Genomic DNA, 17131 nt, shown 5'->3' with positions numbered 1-17131 from the left:
GCGCGGTTCGTATTGAGTTTGAATTTGTTGCGTGCTCTTGTGTTGTTGCCGTTGAAGCTGAAGTAGTCATTGATTGGTAGGACATTGCAGCATATGATCTTGTGGGCAATACTCAAATCATGTTTTAGACCCCGTAGTTCTAGGCTTTCTAGGCCTAGGATTTTAAGTCTATTTTCGTAGGGTATTCTGTTTTGAGTGGAGGAGTGAAGGGCTCTTCTGGTGAAATACCTTTGGACATTTTCAAGGGTGTTGATGTCTGAGATGTGGTATCGGTTCCAGACAGATGAGCAGTAGTCTACGATGGGTCTGGCAAAAGTTTATCCTCTAAATTTGCTCTCCACCAGTGTTGGATGATGATGGTAGGTTTTACAATAGGAAAGGCAACACAATGAAATTGGCAGGACATACAGGCCAGTTAAGTTCATGAGGATTTGTGTGTTTTTTCCTTGGAGTTGGGATTCCCTAGGTTTCTCTTTTATAAAGCGTAAGTCTATTTTAGCACTTCTGCCACAGCATTTGAACCTTTCTAGCCTGGTGTGAAATCAAATTATCATTTTTTCAGGAATTATGGGTTGTGTGAGCTTTGGGGAATTAAGCATATTAGGACAGTAGAAGCTGATTTTGAACAGTCAAAATCCTTAGCATCCTCCATCTTACAATAGCCAGAAGAGATTTCAACCCAGGCACAAAATAGAATCTCCTTTGGCTTTTTAAAGTCTCAGAGGAGGCTGCAGGATAAGAGATAAGTTTCCAAACTGCTTCCACTCCCAAACTGTATCTCCCTTGTTTGAAAGATGTCTAAAACTCATGCCACTGATTTTTAGTACCTCAACATTTGAATTTCTATGGAATGGTTTTGGTTGTTTCTTAACAGGAGTCTTCTGCTGAAAGTTGGCCATTCTGCCATCAATTTCCAGTTGGTTTTGGGATGTTAATAAATAATAATAATAATTTATTGGATTTGTATGCCGCCCCTCTCCGCAGACTCGGGGTGGCTAACAACAATAATAAACACAACATGTACAATCCAATAATAAAAAACAACTAAAAACCCCTATTATAAAACCAAACATACACACAAACATACCATGCATAACTTGTAATGGCCTAGGGGGAAGAGCTATCTCAACTCCCCCATGCCTGGTGGTATAAATGAGTCTTGAGTAGTTTACGAAAGACAGGGAGGGTGGGGGCAGTTCTAATCTCCGGGGGGAGTTGGTTCCAGAGGGCCGGGGCTGCCACAGAGAAGGCTCTTCCCCTGGGGCCCGCCAAACGACATTGTTTAGTCGACGGGACCCGGAGAAGGCCAACTCTGTGGGACCTTATCGGTCGCTGGGATTCGTGCGGTAGCAGGCGGTTCCAGAGGTAATCTGGTCCATTGCCATGTAGGGCTTTAAAGGTCATGACCAACACTTTGAATTGTGACCGGAAACTGATCGGCAGCCAATGCAAGCCACTGAGTGTTGAAGAAACGTGGGCGAATCTTGGAAGCCCCACGATGGCTCTTGCGGCTGCGTTCTGCACGATCTGGAGTTTCCGAACACTTTTCAGAGGTAGCCCCATGTTGGTGACCAGAGGAGGGTTTCAGCATTTTCTGACCAGTTCTGGAGAACCAGTAGAAGAAATTTTGAGTAGGTCGGAGAACTGGTAAATACCTCCTCTGACTGGCCCTGCTGGCCCTATTTTCTGCCTCCTGAGTCCCAGCTGATTGGAAGGAAATGGGGATTTTGCAGTATCCTTCCCCTGGAGTGAGGAGGGAATGGAGATTTTACAGTACCCTTCTGCTACATCACCAAACCATGCCACACCCATCAAGCCACAGCCACAGAACCATTAGTAAAAAAAAGTTTGAACCCCACCACTGACATGGGCTACAAGCTCCTATTACCAGAGGCATAATGGTCAAGGTGTTAGACTATGACTGGGGAAACCAAGGTTCAAGTTTGCTTTCAGTCATGAAAACCCATTGACCGATTTGAGGCTATAATTGTTGTAGTATAAAACAAAGGTCCCTATGTAGATTATTTTGCAATTTTAGAGAAAAGGTGAGTTCTGAATCTAAACAATAGTAATATTGACAATAACAAGAAGAATTTAGGGTTGCACCATAAATCTTGCATTAAATAATTTTAATTTTAAAAAATACTGCTCTAAGCTAAACTACAGAGGGGCATTTTACTGCTCCATGTAGCCTCTCTTGCTAGGCCTTCTAATTATGTCCATGTTATATACAGTAGAAAGACTACGGTGGATCTGCCTCAAGATCCAATCTTGCCTACAATTTTCCTTTGGTTCCTTTCATCTCTCCTTGTGGAGTCATTTATACCATCCTGCCTGTCCTGAACTTTATTGATAATAGCAGAGTAAATTAGGTGTGGGAATCCTGTGATCCTCTAAATCTTGCTCAACCACAACTCTCAGCATATATTATCATTGGCATCTGGCCATTTTAACTGCATCAGATGAAATAGTTTAGTCTTAGAAATGGGTCTCGGACTGCAGAAAGTCAGGAAGTCTATTTAGCCAATGCTAGATTCGATTTGATTGGGGCAGTGCACCGTTGCCCTTTATTCCTCCCTTCAATTATTCTCTTCTTTACGCCTGTTCTGCACCCAGACTGAGGATCAGCTCTTAAAAGAACCATACTGCCAAAATTCATCAAATCACGCAGTGATCAAATTGGTCCTGTGCAATGCAGACATGCCTATTTTAAGAAATGTATTATTAGTACCAACAGGCCTTCCAGATAAATATAAAGCTTTGGGGACACAGATACATCCATCTCTAGCTCTTCTCCCCCGTACACCAGCTTGGTAGTGGGTGATCCTGGTATAATTATTTGCAAAGAACTGTTCCTCCACCCCACCCCCTGGCTGTTGTTAACAGATGTAACAGTAAAACAAGGAGAAGAAAAAACCAAACCACAGTGCTAACATTAGACAATAGAAAGTCTTTGCAAACAATGAGTCAACTACTTTTGAACAGGGTGGGTTACTGAAGATAAAGGCAAACAGGGGCAGTCAGAAACTTCAATTGTTTCAGAAAACAGTTGAACAGATGAGCCCCTTCCTGTAACATCTGAAGCATTCCTTGGCAGTTTACTGGATACCCTCACAATATTGCATGCTGTTGTTGCAGAACAATTGCTTACTTCAGTGTTGCTCAATCTTGGCAACTTTAAGATATGTTGAGTGTAGCTTCCAGAATTTGCCAAGGTTGAAAAATACTGGTGTAGTTCCGGCCTATTTCCTCCTTCTGCCAAAGATTTCACATTATCATCTTTAGCCAAAGGTGAGAATGTACTCCAGTGTTGTTTTTCTAAATTGGTAGGTCAGTTTTTCTGTTCCTTTGCTAACACCATGGGTCATATTTCCATCCCCATGCTTCCTTTCTTTCAGTCGTCTTAGATCATTGCAGAGTTATACCATTTCATTTCTCCTCTCCCCAGACTACTGAGTAAACAGCTGTAAGCATTACCTTTTGTAGTTGGGCGGTCAACAATATGTAGCCATGGTTTCCCTTGAAGCCTTTCCCCATTGCTAAGTTGCTGTTTTTCATCTATCAATGAATTAGCAGAAAATCATCCTGGCATGAAATTTGCTGCCCTATGGCTGGTCTCTAGCCTATCTCTATTGACTCACAGATTTTTCTTGAGGATAATGAAAGACAAAATCTGACCAGTGCCCTACGCATTGAAGCTGTCTTTCGAGAGAGTTGGAATAATGGGAGAAAACACAATTTTAAAACCAACTCTATAACCTGATCTATTATAATTTCAGACCTATTTCCTTAATCATATTTCTCAACATCTTCCGCAATGAAATTTATAACTTGAACATTTGAGAAGTTACATTCAGAGATGCGTCTCCCTTGGGATTAGCCCACATTGAACTGTATAGCACAGTCAAACATCAGCATAGAAAATGTTTTGTGACAGTTTGACAGTTTATGTCAAAGTTTTGACAGTTGATGTCATGAACTGTTTCATAAAAATTGTCAGTTTTTCAATTCCATGGGAATCATGGATCCTAGATTTTTGACAAATTCTGTAAGTTAGCCCATTTGAGGTAGCTTGGTTCCAAAGTTGTTGCCTTAAGATACACCATTTCACTTAATTAAAGGTTACAGGAACAAGATTTTTAGTAATAAATAGCAGATACAAACTCAGGGTGACTTGAGGACAATATCATGGAGATATCTGCAATCAGCCATTTTGCAAGGAACTAGACCAACTACAAAAATAGTGAAATACCGCTCGCCCAACACCCTAGTAAAAAAGCCAGCGCATAGGAGGGTTTTTTTTTTTTTTTAAAAAAAGGATGGTGGGGCAACCATACAAATTACTTAGGTGACAAATCTGTCTGTTTATATTGTGGTATGATCCCAACTAGATATATCATAAAACTGCACTTTGTATTTCCATTATCTGGAAGGAACCACCCAGCTGCTATAGAATTCAATATTTGGAATAAATGTAACCCTTCTACATTGTTTGCTAGATACAGTACAATGTGAAGTGCTGATGTTGATCTACAAAGCTCTGTTTGACTCAGAAGCAAGAAATACACAGGACCATCAATTAATAGAAAAATTGACATGCTTCTTTAGATCTTTATCAATTCTCTTCAAAAGGTTTCTAGGCCTTTTTGCTAATGACTTCCCAATGAAAGAATGTTTTTCCCAAAGTTATTTGTTGAAATACATATACAGTGGTACCTCTACTTAAGAACGCCTCTACTAATGAACTTTTCTAGATAAGAACTGGGTTCTCAAGATTTTTTTGCCTCTTCTCAAGAACCATTTTCCACTTACAAATCCAAGCCTCCAAAACTGTAACCGGAAAAGGCAGGGAGAAGCCTCCGTCGGGCTTCTCTAGGAATCTCCTGGGAGGAAACAGGGCCAGAAAAGGCGTGGAGAAGCCTCCATGGGGCCTCTCTAGGAATCTCCTGGGAGGAAACGGCTGGAAAAGGTGGGGAGAACTTCCATGGGGCCTATCTAGGAATCTCCTGGGGGGAAACAGGGCATCCACCCTCCCTCTGGTTTCTCCAGTCGCACACATTACTTGCTTTTACTTTGATTCCTATGGGGAAAATTGCTTCTTTTTACAAACTTTTCTACTTAAGAACCGGGTCACAGAATGAATTAAGTACATACTTTGTTTTTTACTTGTCTATACCTTATAGCAGTGATGGCGAACCGTTTTTGGTTTGTGTGCCAAAAGGGTGTGTGTGCATGTGCTAGCATGCATGCACATGACCACACCCATTCCATTCCCCCTACATGTGCACCCCCCTGTGTTGCTCCTGTGCATGCGCACAATCTCCCCCATCCCTGTGCATGAACACAGACCTCATTGAAGCCTGGAATGATGAAAAAACCGGGCAAATGGGCAAACAGGAAGTTTGGAAAAACAGACTCCCAGTTTGACTGTTGTGCTGTTTTTTACACTCTGGGCTTCAGGGAAGCTTCCCTGAAGCCTCCAGAGGGCGAAGCAGCCTTCCCCAAGGCTAAAAATCAGCTGGCTAGCACACACATGCTTATTGGAGCTCACATGGGGCAATGCTTCAGATGCCCTCCGATATGGGTTCGCCATCACAACCCTATAGTAAATACAGTACAGTACTGCTCTCTTTTAGATCCCATAGCATATGCTTCTGTCCCCAGCCTCTACTTGCAAGAGATGAATTTAGCAAAGGCGTTACAAGGAGATGTTTTATGTCTTCCCCATTTATTCCTAGTGCTGTCATTTATGATTGGTATGATCGGTATGCTTACAGTGAAAGCAAATAACAACAGGAACCACTCCACAGGAGGACAATTGAATCTTGTGCATTCAACATGCATAGAATGTTGCACATATGGATATGATACTAGACCAAATATTTAACAAAGTGTCCAGTTTTAGTCACATGTACTGTTCTTATTGCTACAGTTTTATAGATAGCATTTGATAGCAAAGAGCTTGTTTTACCAATGCATATTCTTGTGTTTACTTTTAATTTTATGATTGGCAGTTTCCATGTTAATGCTAATTGAAAGATGGCTGTAGGAATATTATTTATGTTCCCCTTTTCTCTTCCTTGCACCTTTCCGTATTTTTTGCAAAAGATTACATGCACTAATTTTGATATGAAATAAATCCATCTTTGATTTAATTGGTAGGAGTTTTGGGTAGGCAGGTGATTCATATAAAATGATAATCGCTTATAGAAACTTGCTTAATCAAGCTTTGAACAAGCATTGGGGGAACACGAACAACGGGGTGGGTTTTTTTTGTTTTTGTTTTGCTAAGGATCTTTAAGATTTGCACACTATTTTTCAGATTCCTTTTAAAATATTGTTCCCATTGTTCTAGTCTCATCTTCTGCTTTTAAATACTCGAGCAACCAGACGTTTTTATTTAATGAATTTGTATCTGACAAAGGAAATGGTGAGATGATTTTTTTGGGGGGGGGGAGGGCGTAAATATCACAACATCTTACAAAAGTTCTGGGAAGAGTTGAAGTGCTGTCAGCCGTGGCCTGAGACATCTGTTGGATTTCCATACTACCTGCCAGCATTCTTCTTTTGAAAGCTTAGGCAGTGTCTGTAATTACCCGACTCAATAAATATGGAGGCATCTGGGTTTAAAGTACATTTTGAGTAGTTGAAGATAGTGTAAAAGAATTTCATTTTTCAATGTTTGTTAATAGTGCACCTAGAGCAGTACATTACAGATGGTGTTGCTCAAGATATCAAATTTAGGTTCTTATGTTTGCATAATTATCAGAAACAGCCCAACTGATTTAAGTGTTAATGTCCATATGGATGGACTTTACTGGTAACCAGGAAAAAAATATCCTCAGTTATTTATACAGCATTTACCTGAAAAACAAATGATTCCCCGCCACCCCAAATAATTTAACAATAACATCTGAAAGGTGCTGAAGACTCACTGAAGATTTAACAGAGGCAGTTGTGTTATTTTTATCTAATATCCTTTTGGGGGAGGGATTGTTTTATTTTGGATAGATATGGTAAGTAATCAGTTCTGGGTATCAACTTAGGTATCATAACTAAACAGTCTGCTTCTCCTCTTTTCTCCCCCTTTCTCACTTTTCTTTTTCTCTCACATGCTGTTCCAAATTTAACCGTTCAAGTCACCACAATATCCCCATCTTGCAAATAGGTGGTGCGTAGATTTACAATACCTCTTAATACTTCAATAGTGTTAAAATTAAATCTTGTACGGTACTTTAAAAAAAATACTAAATATGGGTGCTGCTTTCAGAATGCTATTTGTATAAAATCATACTTTTTCATAATGTGTCAGCTTTTGGACAGATTTGCTGTCTCCTTTATATGAATCACATATAACAACAACAACAACAAAATCATCCTATGATTCTAAGATCCTGTGAATTGATCTGCTGCATTCTTCTGGCTCTCTGTTTTCTACAAGTGCCTCTGGAAATAAAATTAGCAAAACCATGTTGAAAAATCTTATTTTTTTAAAAAAATCCAGAGAATATTACTTGCTTGGAACTGAGTGATGGGAGTTGTGATTATCAGTCTCCATTCTAAACTCAAATGTATTTGCATGTTTAACAAGTCAAGTCACTGTTTCACAATAGCATTAATAAAATTGTTACCCATTCTTAAACAGTATTGCTCAAGTGAAGAAAGCTTAGAGATTATTAGGAATGATTTTTTGTGAGAAAGGACTGTTGAGTTTCATGAATTTCTAGTATTTAAGCCAAATTCTTAGAGTAGGTTTTGTTTCAGGCTGTGCTATCTTCAAGTTCTGGGAAAAAGAAAAGAAATATAATGCATCAATAATCTGTCTGATATATACTAATTTAATAGAACCAATACCATCATCCTTTACCAAAATACCAAAGAGCAACATCATGTTCAGCTATTGCCACAATACATTTTCAGATTGAGCTTTTCCTGTGTTTAAAACCACAGTGTCTAAGCATTGGATTTGTTCTTGTACTTTAAAAACAAGAATATATTTTTCATCATTGTGAAATGAGACAATATTGGAAACCATAATTGTTTAGTAAATAAACCTAACACATTATTCTGTATGCGGAAGAAAAACCAAATAAACAGGAACGGGGAGAAGCAAGCGGAATATCACTCAAAATACCTCTATGCAGCTGGAAGACCATAAGGATGGTGGGACTGTAACTGGCTGATAACGTACACTTTGGCATTTCACCACAAAAAAAAATTAAGAATGGGAAAAAAATAGCAAAAAGGAAATTTAGTCAAAAATATATCAGATTTTAGAGAAGGCATGAATATAGTATCCTCACTGTGTGCCCACAATTCACAGCAACCTAGCACCATAATATTTGTGTCAAATTTGGTCTGTGATCCTTACTTGCATCACTTCAGTTTGAAGTAGAAAATCAGATTTTTAAAAAGGTTCTGCTGAATTGTGCAGATTAACAGAACTGAATCTCTTACCTCGTATTTTTAAACATTTAGATTTAAGAGATGTCATTTTTACCAAGAGATGTCAGTCTCAAAAGCAGTGTGAGCTAAAATGTTGTTACAACAGTGAACATTGGTACTATTCTATATATAATTATCAAATGCAAACATTATGCAACTATGGGTCTTTAACTAATACACATATAACTCTTATGCTTTTAAAAAACCTACTGTATTTTGTATAAGTGAGTCCCATATATCATTAAACTTATCCATAGAGTCTACATATATATAGGTAATCCTCACACAAGTAGTAAGTATAATCAGGTTTTCAATCCATTGAGTGAAGGGTCCATACATTTATGTAAAATAATGCACTTGGGGAAAAGGAATCCTCAATCTGAGTATTGTATTGGCAGCTAGCAAAAATTTCAGAAGGATTTAGGGGTAGTGATTTCTGACAGTCTCAAAATGGGTGAACAGTGCAGTCAGGTGGTAGGGAAAGCAAGTAGAATGCTTGGCTGCATAGCTAGAGGTATAACAAGTAGGAAGAGGGAGATTGTGATCCCGCTGTATAGAGCGCTGGTGAGACCACATTTGAAATACTGTGTTCAGTTTTGGAGACCTCACCTACAAAAAGATATTGATAAAATTGAAAGAGTCCAAAGACGGGCTACAAAAATGGTGGAAGGTCTTAAGCATAAAACTTATCAGGAAAGACTTAATGAACTCAATCTTTATAGTCTGGAGGACAGAAGGGAAAGGGGGGAAATGATCAAAACATTTAAATATGTTAAAGGGTTAAATAAAGTTCAGGGGGAATGTGTTTTTAATAGGAAAGTGAACACAAGAACAAGGGGGCACAATCTGAGGTTAGTTGGAAAGATCAGAAGCAATGTAAGAAAATATTATTTTACTGAAAGAGTAGTAGATGCTTGGAATAAACTTCCAGCAGACGTGGTTGGTAAATCCACAGTAACTGAATTTAAACATGCCTGGGATAAACATATATCCATCCTAAGATAAAATACAGGAAATAATATAAGGGCAGACTAGATTGACCATGAGGTCTTTTTCTGCTATCAATCTTCTATGTTTCTATCTTTCCAATGTTGTGAGATCAGTCTTCTAGCTATAATAAAGACATTGAGCATCCTTTACATTGTCCTGTTGTCTTAGTTCCATGTGCTAGGTATTGCAATTCAAAAGAATATTATCCTTTGAAATTTTAGCTTTGTTACACAATTACATTTATGTAGTCCGTTACTCTCTCCCAACGTTTAGTAAGTATAGCACATTGTAAAAAAAAAGTGCTTTAAAGAATTGCCTCCAGCAGAATGCTGTCTTAGACAATCCTTTACTATACAGATGTAATGAAGTCCAGTAAATTGTAAATATCATTGCTGTATAATTCATAGTTAAAACTCCATTGACACTCTTGCTATAGAAGAGTGCACTAAGAAATGCTGGAGAATTGTAATTATTTTGGGTTGTAATGACACACCCTACATTTTACTTTTTCCTTTTTTCTGTTGTATTTTTCCTCACTTATTTTAACCACTTGTACTTTTTCTGATAATGTATATATGTATCTTTGTGTTTTGTTCCCTTTGTTTGCCCTCCTTTTTTCTATTGTCCTAAAAGCAATAACTACTGTGAGTCATTGGATTGAAAGGTGATCAAACAGGTTAGTCCCAGAGGAGATCAACCCTTACTGTTCCTTAGAAGGCCAGATCCTGAAGATGAAACTCAAATACTTTGGTCACCAAATGACAAGGTAGGACTCACTGGAGAAGATCCTAATGCTGAGAATGATTGAGGGGAAAAAAAGAATGGGACGGCATAAGAACATAAGAAGAGCCATGCTGAATCAGGCCAAAGCCCATTGAATCCAGCATTCTGTGTCACACAGTGGCCCACCAATTGTCCATGGGGATCTTGAGCAGAAAGAGAAGGCGAAACCCTCCCTTTCCCCTGACCCCCAACAAATGGTACTCAAGGGAATCCTGCCTGCCTCAACCATCATAGAGGCGGCACATGGACATCCGTTTCAATAACCATCGATACACTTGGTATCCATGAATCTGTCTAATCCTGCCCTGAAGCTATCAAGGTTGACAGCTGTCATGACCTCTTCTGGAAGTGAATTCCATAAACTAACGACCCTCTGGGTGAAGAAATATTTCCCTTGATTTGTCCTCACTTTCTTACCTATGAGCTTTAGGGAGGGCCCCCTTGTCCTAGTATTGTGTGATAGAGAAAATAATTCTTCTCTATCCACCTTTTCTACTGCATGCATGGTTTTATACAGTTCGATCAAGTCACCCCTTAAACGCCATCTTTCAAGGCTGAAGAGACCAAGGCAGAGAATGAGGTGGCTGGATGGAGTCGCTGAAGCAGTCAGCATGAGCTTAAATGGACTCCAGAGAAAGGTAGAAGACAGGAAGGTCTACCTTCCATGGGGTCACGATGGGTTGGATGCAACTTCATGACTAACAACAACAGCAGCAGCAGCAAAAACAACAACAATAAAATTATATATATAAAGTTCATGATGAGTTGGACTGCCTCATTTAACTGTACTTTTACAGGGGTTCATATAATCAATTCTCAGTTTAGATAAACTATATTGCCAGCTCTGTAACATTCAAGAAATAACCCAGCTGATTTGGTTCTGTCTTCTAACTTATGGAAATGGATTTCAGCTATGCTGTTTTGCACTGGAGCAAGCAGGAGCTGTTGGTGCAGTTGATTAAGAGATTTTTCCATTCACAGTGGCAGTCATAAGGCAAAAATAGAAAGGGTGTCCTGTATATTATTTAATTCAATTCCACAATATAGACTAGACTTGAGACTAGCTGTACTGTCTCCCTGTCACAACAGTTTATAATCTGTTAAAATAATAATAAGTAATATTTATAACCAAATTGCCCACTTCTTTCCTTGATCTAAAATCTCTTTACACAGTCATCTATTAAAAGTATGTAATTAGATAGAGTTGATAAAAACCAGGCAAAAGTAGATACAGTACTTCTAAAATGACAATAGAGAAAATGATCTTGGGTATTTTTTTCTCTCTCTCTTTTATATGAACTACCTGAAAGGAAGGAAGGAATCTCTTGGCATTTTTATGGGTTATTTTTAAGACCCATCTCGCTTTAATAGCCATTTCAATCACCTCAAACAGATTCCTGAACTAAATATAGTTTTTAGAACAGAGATATTTTTCTTCTCTGTTTCAAAACCGAAGTGACTCTTTTGTCTGTGAGGGATGCCGATGCCTAAGGAAGAATAAAGAGTTGGTGTATTTTGATGATATTTTGGAAATGTCAGATGGAGTAAGCCTCTTTAAATCCTTTTCATGATCACAGATTCCTGTCTTTTTCTAGAGAGTTCAACTTGGAGATATCTAAATCAATAACTTTGTGCATGTATGTGTGTGAGAGAGAACACAGAGGGCTTCAATTGATGCATTACAATGACACATTTAGCTAAATGGTTTGTTTGTTTATTCTTTTAAGAAAGTACAACACCACAGTACAAATGTGTCTACAAGTAGAAGTCATAAAGGAAAAATTTAAACATGGAGAATATATGAGGACAAGCAAACATACAGATATATCGTTTTTGCATTAGATCGTAATATGATAAGAAGGGAAAACCTAAAAAGGAAGAATAGAAAAAGAGAGGAATAAGGAAAAGAAGAGGAGAAAAAAAGGAAAGAAGAAAAAAGGATGAAAAGCAACTGTACTTATATACAACATGGACAGGTCAACCTCTTTGTTGACTTCCATTTCTCACAGCCATTATAGTCTTGTTGCATTTCGGTTGATGATTAAAGTTTTAGGTAAATGGTTTAGAAGAATCCTTTTTGCCATAAACTGCAGAAAAGTAGAGATGGGGCAAAGGTGGATTTGGATTATTAGATGAACCAGTGTTCTTCATACTGAACAACAATTCAAAATGGTGAAATGAAGAAAATCTCAATTCTTCTCAGACACTGAAAACAAATGTTTGGTTTAGAAGGAGCTTGAGAAGACCAATATTAAAGTGGCCATGGCCAACATCCCAGCGTTATGGATGTATTAGTTGTATATGTGTATATAATTAATTAACATAATTACCATGTTAAAAGTTTTTTGTATAAGTTAATAATATGATATTGGATTGGTACATGATGGTTTGAATTAAATTTTGCTGCTGAAAAGGAAAAAAGAATAAAGAAAAGAAGGGAAATAAATTAAATTATAGTAGGCCAATTGTTGGAAGATAATAAAACTTGAATAATCACAAATTTTCTTTATAAGATCTGTTTTTATATAAGATTTGTATAATTTATAAAATTGATTTGATGTTGAAAAGGATTTACATAATTACTGAAATTGTTGGAAAGACATAATTATTATTTTTGAAGGTCATCATGCAAGATTATATACTTTAAAAAATTTAGAATTGTTTTACATTTAATCGTGTCAATGCTATTAGCTGTGTATAATTAATCAGCATAATTATCTTGCTAAAAGTTTTTTTTATAAGTTAATTCTATATTAGATTGGAACATGATGGCTTGAATTAAATTTTAATGATGAGAGGGAAAAAGAATAAAGAAAATAAGGGAAATAAATTAGACTGTAGTAGGTCATGGGTATAAAATTTGAATAATTACTATTTTTATTTATAAGATTTGTTTTTATAAAAGATTTGTATAACTTATAAAATTGATGGAATGTTGAAAAGGATTCAGATAATTGTTGAAATTGTTGGAATGTTATAAGACCTGTAAAACTATTATATAACAGATTATATAATTTATAAATTGGAGTTTTTGCTATAGAGATTTTACATAATTGGGGGTTCTTTTCTTTATTATTGTATATTGGGAAGTTGGTAATGTTATTAACCAACAGATTGAAATATAGTGTTGAGATTAGAATTCGTTTAAATATGGAGAATGAGTTAAAATAAAATAAAAAGTGTAATAACGTTGAAAGGGAAATATGACATGGGAAAAGAGATCAGAAATTTAGGGCATTCAGAAATGACAGAATTAAAAAAAAGATATAATTTGAGGTAAGGGTGGAATACGACCTAAAATTGAGAGGTAGAAGAGATAATGCATATGTCTGGAAGACAAGCTAAAGCAATTGATTTGGAAGAAAATTGAAAATTAAAAGTGGTAGACCCAAGTGGCAAAATTAGGAGGTAAGGAGGCAACGTTGGAATAACAGTAGATAAACTTAGAAGAATCTCTCTCTCTCTCTCTGACAACTTTAAGGCTTGTGGACTTCAACTCCCATTTCTGAGCTAGCATGACTGGTGGAGGAATTCTGGGAATTGAAGTCCACAAGTCTTGAAGTTGTCAAGTTTGAAGTTTGTAAAAAGGGTATATGTTTTTAAAAAGTATACATGGGTTTAAAAAGTATACATGGTTGTAAAAAGTATTCTGCTACACTGGTATTTTATTAAATAATATAATACTACACCATTTGGTTCAGAATACTTTTTTCCTTGTTTTCCTCCTCTAAAATCTAGGTGTGTCTTATAAACCGGTGCGTCTTGTACACCGAAAAATATGGTATATATCCATATATATATATATATGGATAAGGGAAAAGATATAGGTTTAAGAGTAGCCTTGATGTTGGTATGAAGTTAGGGTTTTGAATTGTTTGTCTGTTAACTATAAAATGGATCAGAGGTACTCAGGGAAGGCTAATAGGGAGGAAGAGGAAGTAGAAAGGAAGGGGAGAAAGGGAGAAAGAAGGTAGAAGGAAGAGAAGGCGATAGAGGGAGGAAAGTAGTATGAAATATAGAAGGAAAACAGAGATAGAAGTACAAAAGGTGCAAATATAGGATATTTGTTCATGGCATTTTGAACCAAAGTGTATAATTATATGTTTTGATACTGGTAAAGGTATGGATGTTTATGTAAAGATGGTGAAAAAAAATTAAAAATTGAAAGAAAGAAAAAAGAAGGATGGAAAGAAAGAAAAAGAAAGAGAAAGAAAGAAAGAAAGAAAGAAAGAAATCTTTCTTTCCAGGAATGTACTTTTTGTCCATGAAAGGTGAGTTTAGAGGTTTTCATAAAGACAGCAAAAATCAACAAGTAGAATATTCTGAGTGTTGATCTTCTTAAGGCTAACAATCCTTGGCTTAGAAAGCTTAGAACTACGTCACCTTAAACACGATCTAAGCATAGCTCATAAAATCATATGCTACAACATTCTCCTGGTCAACGACTACTTCAGCCTCAACCATAACAACACACGAGCACATAACAGATACAAACTTAATGTAAACCGCTCCAAACCCGACTGCAGGAAATACAACTTCAGTAACTGAGTAGTTGATGCATGGAATTCATTACCAGACTCTGTAGTATCTCCTAACCCCCAAAACTTTGCCCTTAGACTTTACACTATTGACCTCTCCCAATTCCTAAGAGGTCAGTAAGGGCGTGCATAAGTGCATCAGTGTGCCTTCCATCCCCTATCCTTACTGTTTCTTTATTTTTACTTGTTGTATGTATTTGAATATTTAGACATTTACTTGTACCTTGTATTTTAATATTATTGACAAAATAAAATAAAAATAATAATAATAAAAAAGCTGAAGCAATTTCGTGCTTCAATAACAGGGAGAAATACCCACTCTTATAAACAACAAAACTGCTTTTCAGCAAAAGCCAAATCTGAGGCAGAGAAAGTAAGGCAAAGAAATGTCAGAGTTGCTTTTGTCTCTCAGCTTCAATGCTTCCTTTTCAGTAACCCCCCTCCATTAAAGCCATGTTGCAGCCTCTACATCCCCAGTTTCTTTGAGATATATCCGTCTGTTATATCTTATATATTTGTTACATAATGTAACACTATCTCATACTTCTGAAATAGAAATAGAGATAGAGATAGAGATAGATAGATAGATAGATAGATAGAGAGATAGATAGACAGACAGACAGATAGATAGAATCAACTTCAATCTTGCAAATGGAGATATCCTCACTCGTTTGCCTAAATGTTTGGAACTACAAGTGGATTCCCTCCTCCATCTCAGCTATAGATATATCCAGCAATATTTATAAAAGAAAGCAGGCATTTCTGCAGAATGCTAGTATGGCAGCTTTCGATGTAGCAGGATCTGTTATGTGATTTTTCTCATCTATTTCTCTCCAGTCCATAAATGTACTTGACCTCTTTATTTTACTTACCAGATGGCAGCAGCAACTACTTTTTGCCGACTTTTTTCTAAATTCAATCATCTCAAACTGCTTCTTTGGTGATCTTGTGCCCCCAGCTAGTAATTTATCATCGTTGAACAGATTTACAGAATTTACATGGAAAATGCTCTTTTCCACTCCCTCTCCAAAACAAATGGAAATATTTTCTTCTGCTAAAACTAACTCCCACCCCTTATGGTGTTGATTCTCTAGGCTCAAATGCTCTAATACAATCCCGCAATCACTACGTAGCAATGGATTGAGTCATAGCATTTGTGTCTCACTTAAAAATGATCTGGTCCTTAAAATTCATCACAACCACTATAGTCGATGAAATTAATATTGAAAATGATAGGTGTGTTCAGGAGGAGAAGAAGTTATGGAAGAGAAGGGCCATCTGCTTATAATTATTTATGTCCAGGTATTTCTGTATCACAAATGCAGGATAAAAGACAATGCTTGTAGCACAAGAACCCATCAATTTCTTATACAAATCCATATCAAATGGATATGTTATTTCATATCACATATGTGACAACTGTTGTATCTTCAACTGCACAACCTTATCTGAGAAACAATATGGAAGTCCTTCAATTTAATTATGTATCATTTCATTGCTGATTGTTTTATTTCTTTTTAATTGTTCAAAAAAGGTGTCTGACCCTTAATGAGATTAACTCTATTGCACTGGCACTGAGGCTGTTGAATTTAGTGAAGGGCTTATCATGATCCTCCTCAGAAACTTTTCAAGTTTTTTTCCAGATTTTTAAAAAATCTTGAAAGCATCTTCTGCTAAATATTGTGACATCTTCTTTGTGACCATTGATGCGGTTAGCTCACATGGCCAAGTTGGTGCTAGAGGGAAATTAACCCAGAAGCTGTAGTTCCTTATCCTACGAATCTGTCTTCATGTTTGATCCCAACTATTTGCAGTATATCTGTATCACTTGTAAGACAAGTTCATAAACAAGGACACATAATATTAAAATATTAAAATATTGAAGTATAAAGTTATTTATTTATTTGTTTATTTATTTATTTATTTATTTGACTTCTATGCCATCCAATACTGAGGGACTCAGGGCAGCTAACAACAGTAAGAAAAAATATAATAGTATAACCCTGATTAAAACTCAAACAAGGCAACTCGCAACATACATATACAGTATTTAAAACAACATCTGCATATGTGAAACTAATAAAATGACACCAATGCTAACAAAATTGACTAACATAAACAATAGGCAAATAAGCTTCATTTCAAGCGCCTGGTAGAATAAATATGTCATAACATATCAGGGAAGAAGACAATACAATATTTTATGTAACCTGTGACTATATATAAATTGTAAAAGCAGTTAGGCAAGCTGCATACAGAGTTAGCACTGCTGTAGATTTGTGTTGTAGAATTTTAAGCCAATTCTATTGTGGTGTACAAGAGATACAGTATATTTGCTCTAAATATAAAGGATTTATTCTGTATGTGTTCTTTGG

Source organism: Erythrolamprus reginae, chromosome 1 (assembly GCF_031021105.1).
Source record: "Erythrolamprus reginae isolate rEryReg1 chromosome 1, rEryReg1.hap1, whole genome shotgun sequence".
Taxonomy (NCBI): Eukaryota; Metazoa; Chordata; class Lepidosauria; order Squamata; family Dipsadidae; genus Erythrolamprus; species Erythrolamprus reginae.
The sequence above is the reverse complement of the archived record's forward strand: the minus strand, read 5'-3'. Positions refer to the sequence as shown.